We start from the raw sequence: 4,362 nt of genomic DNA on the forward strand, positions 1-4,362 counted from the left end.
ACACAGTCCAATCACAAGTCGCTGTTCCAAGGGACCCTACAAATGTCTCTAATCACACGGTGCTGTGATTGGCTGTGTCCAAATGCACCGTGTCCAAGTGCACCGCTCCCGCAACCATCTCCCATGGAATCCGTATATTTGTCCAAGCTCTTTGGTGATCCATAGTGGCAGTTCTCAGAATTAAGTATTTTGACTTAGAAAGGTTAAGGGACGTAGTTAGAGCAAGGGCATTCTCACTTGAAAATGTTACTCGTCAGATTTTTCACCTGCTACGCTCAATAATTTCTTCAACTCCTCAGAATCGTCAGAAAGTGCGAGTATTTTACCAACAATTTTGGTTTTGTCACAGTGTCCTTCTTGTCTAAAAAATCTCATTCATTTTTGCAGCAAAAAGCAATTCTTCTCCCGAGTACCTTGCTCTCAATTCCTCGACTCTACGCATTTTCTGCCTATCCGAAAGATCACCAAAGAGTGATTAGAGACATTTGTAGGGTCCCTTGGAACAGCGACTTGTGATTGGACTGTGTCTAATTGCCCCGTGTCCAACTGATATACACCCAAAATTTTGACCCATGTCGCGGTTTTTACGTTATTCGTCCCACTATGCGACGTTAGATTTTTCCATCTATCAATGGATTTAACTTTAGGCTTTCAGCTAGTTTCTCTTAAAAAACATCCCTGTATTTCTAAGAAGTTTGATGCCTCTTTGTTGACTGAAGAGAGATTTGGGGAGTTCATTAATTTATCGAGAGATTGTGATTCGTTAGCGGACAAGGCATTTAATTTCCATATTGAAGTCTATAATAATTATCATTTTGTATTTACTGATGGTTCTAAAGCGGATAAAGATCGCGCGGGATTGGCTTGTTATTTCGAGTTTGATTGTTCCTTTACTATTAAGAAGGTTAATAAATATTTATCAATTTTTTATATTGAGGCCTTAGCAATTTTGGAGGCTCTCACGCTGCTTTCTACTAGGGATCATAGATTTCACATCATCATATCTGATTCGAGAAGCGTACTATCATCTCTTAATTCTATTGACTGTAATGGCAGAAAACACCGTATTATCTATAAAATTAAAGAAATAGCAGTTCAGTTAAAAATGCAAGGTCATTATATTAATTTCGTCTGGACAAATTGGTCTTTTGGAAATGACGTTGCGAACTTCTTAGCGAATTTTGCTGCTAACAATACCTTGGACCATCATTTATCAGTCTATCCAAAAGTACTTTATTTCAATATTTTTAATGAGAAACGATCGGAACTCATGAATGAGGCGATGGGCTTTCTTCTCGAGCAGAGCGAGCATAAGGGTTTTAAATATTTCAACAGGACACGTCACAAATTATCTAAGCCATGGTTTCACGATAAAACTCATCTACCTCGCCGTTTGATTACGCTGATCAATAGAATTAGATCTTTCACACGAGGTGCAATCAACACCTTTATGACAAGGGAATTATTTCAAGCTCGAATTGTGATTGTGGAGAAGCTTCACAAACTGTTCAGCATATTTTCTTTCAATGTTCGAAGTATTTAAGGACCTCAAGCATTTTAATTTCTAAACTTACGAGATTTAACATTGATTTGGATATTGTTGGGATTGCTTTTAGCGATAATTCGCTAGCTCATTCTTTAATTTATGACTTTACAATCAATAACGATATCTCATTGTAATTCAGATTGAGAATAGGAGGAGCTTTAATGGTCTCTCAAAAGGTGGTGTGTGATACTTCACAGAGCCAGAAAACAGAACGAACGATTCTGGGTAGCGATCATGCATCTTTCACGTAAACTTCATTTTCATTTTGCACTTTTCACTGTAAGTTATTTCATATGAAAAGTGAACAATGAAAATGTGGAAAGCAATATTTATGTAATATAAATTATTAAAATTAAAATGTAATTACAGTATACACTATGTAATATATAATACATTAATAAGCACTATACAACTTAAATTTATAGTTATAATATAATATAATGTTATAATATGAGTAAATTTAATAAATGAGACGAACGTAACTGTGAAAGGTGAATTCTCAAAACGTGAAATATTTCACGTGAACTTTTAGTTTGCTCGAAGATATTCTTCTTTAAATGTAAATTGTGTAAGTTTGAAAATTTTTAAGCATCAAGAGATGTGGTTTAAATGTGAAAAATAATGTAATACTACGCACGCTATTATGTACAAAGTGAGTAGAATTTCTTATAGTGACTTTAATTTTTATGGTTATACGACAATTGGCATTTGACATAAGAATCCTACGTCTATTAAACATGAACAACGAAAGCTAATTGAAGCGTGATGACGTATAGGCAGTGAAAACATATTTGTGTTATGTTGCATTACTGTTAGCACTGTATTGAAAACCTTATTGTTTTATATCACCTTGTGTTACATGTGTTTTACTGGAAAGCAAGTATAATATGCTAGAAAGCAAGCAGATATAAGTACAGATGTGTTATATTACACTCCCAGCGAGAAAGGTTACGTCGATTCGACGTCTACTAGACGTCTATATGAAACGTCTATCTACCATCTACGTCTACGTCTAATCTAGATTAAGATTTATATTGACCCAAAAACGTTCCACATTTAGATGTCTAATAGACCGTCATTTCGACATCTTATCGATGTCTAATAGACCGTCATTTCGACGTCGATTCGATGTCTTTTCGACGTCGATCAATAAGTCATTTCTCACTAGATTGTTTCATAAAAATAACTAATTCATAATTTTCTTTATGTCTTATAAACTGCTAGAAACCGAAAGATTATCAAACATGTCAAAACTTTCGCGAATCCTGCCTCGAAAATTTCGAATTCAAAGTAGTCATCCATCCATCCTGACTGCGTTGCTTAACCTGACGATCGAGCGGAACGCGATGTTCCAATGACTCCAATGATGTTCTTACAATTTATGCTTATAAAATGTATACTTACAGTGTTCACACTATATTATAACGTATCTAGCAAATATACGCGTTAATTCGCCTGTCTATTTTATTTAATATCTCTAAAGTTTATATAGTTATTTGCAAAATGACTTTGATCATTCCTTCCAGTTTAATGTTTTTCGAGTAATCTGACATTCCTATCTTTGTAATACTATAATTGAATCGGAAATCTAAAAAAAAAAAAAACTGACGTTTCCACTTAGAATAAATTTTTTATGCAAAACGCGCGCGATCTCAGTGAGAAATGACTTATTTATCGACATCGAAAAGACATCGAATCGACGTCTATTTGACGATTTCGACGTCGATTCAACGTCTTTTCGACGTCGATCGATAAGTCATTTTTCACTGGGATATTAAACGTCGATTCAATATCGAGTAGACGTCTAGAGAGATTATAAATAATCGACAAAATAAAATTCCGAAATTTTATCGAAAACTCTCTTTTAATGGTCAATATATTATGAATGGATTCTAAAATATTAGAATTTACTCAAAACAGAAGACGTCGAAATTGCCATTTTTCTAGACGTGCATTTAGACTAGACGTAACTTAGACTTTTCCGACGTCGGTTAGACGTCGAATGGACGTCTACGTTCTCGCTGGGTAAAATTCCGAAATTTTATCAAAAACTCTCTTTTAATGGTCAATATATTATGAATGGATTCTAAAATATTAGAATTTACTCAAAACAGAAGACGTCGAAATTGCCATTTTTCTAGACGTGCATTTAGACTAGACGTAACTTAGACTTTTCCGACGTCGGTTAGACGTCGAATGGACGTCTACGTTCTCGCTGGGTAAAATTCCGAAATTTTATCAAAAACTCTCTTTTAATGGTCAATATATTATGAATGAATTCTAAAACATTAGAATTTACTCAAAATAGAAAACGTCTAAATTGTCATTTTTTTAGACGTGCATTTAGACGGGTGGGACCCGATTGACCACGATATGATTGGACACAGATTGTAATGATTGGGTGTAAATCAGTTGGACACGAAGCAATTGGACACAGTCCAATCACAAGTCGCTGTTCCAAGGGACCCTACAAATGTCTCTAATCATACGGTGCTGTGATTGGCTGTGTCCAAATGCACCGTGTCCAAGTGCACCGCTCCCGTAATGATTGATTCGACCTAATAATTTGTAACAACCGTACGTCGCGCGTTGGTTGTTGATCGTATCGCCGGGAATATCGCTCGTCGGAGTCAAGGATCGTGATATGAGTGACACCAGCAAATAATAACAAATAACAATTTATTTGATCTTTGGTATACAGAGCAACGGCGCGAGCTACGCGTGTTTCGGCGTGAGACGGCAGCAGTGATCGGGTCTCGGTTTTGCTTGGTCGAGTCTCGCGGTTCGGTAGGCGGAGCGAATAGCGCGACGCTGGT

Source organism: Odontomachus brunneus, unplaced genomic scaffold, assembly GCF_010583005.1.
Source record: "Odontomachus brunneus isolate Ranch 3 - 2012 unplaced genomic scaffold, Obru_v1 Obru_scaffold_174, whole genome shotgun sequence".
Lineage (NCBI taxonomy): Eukaryota > Metazoa > Arthropoda > Insecta > Hymenoptera > Formicidae > Odontomachus > Odontomachus brunneus.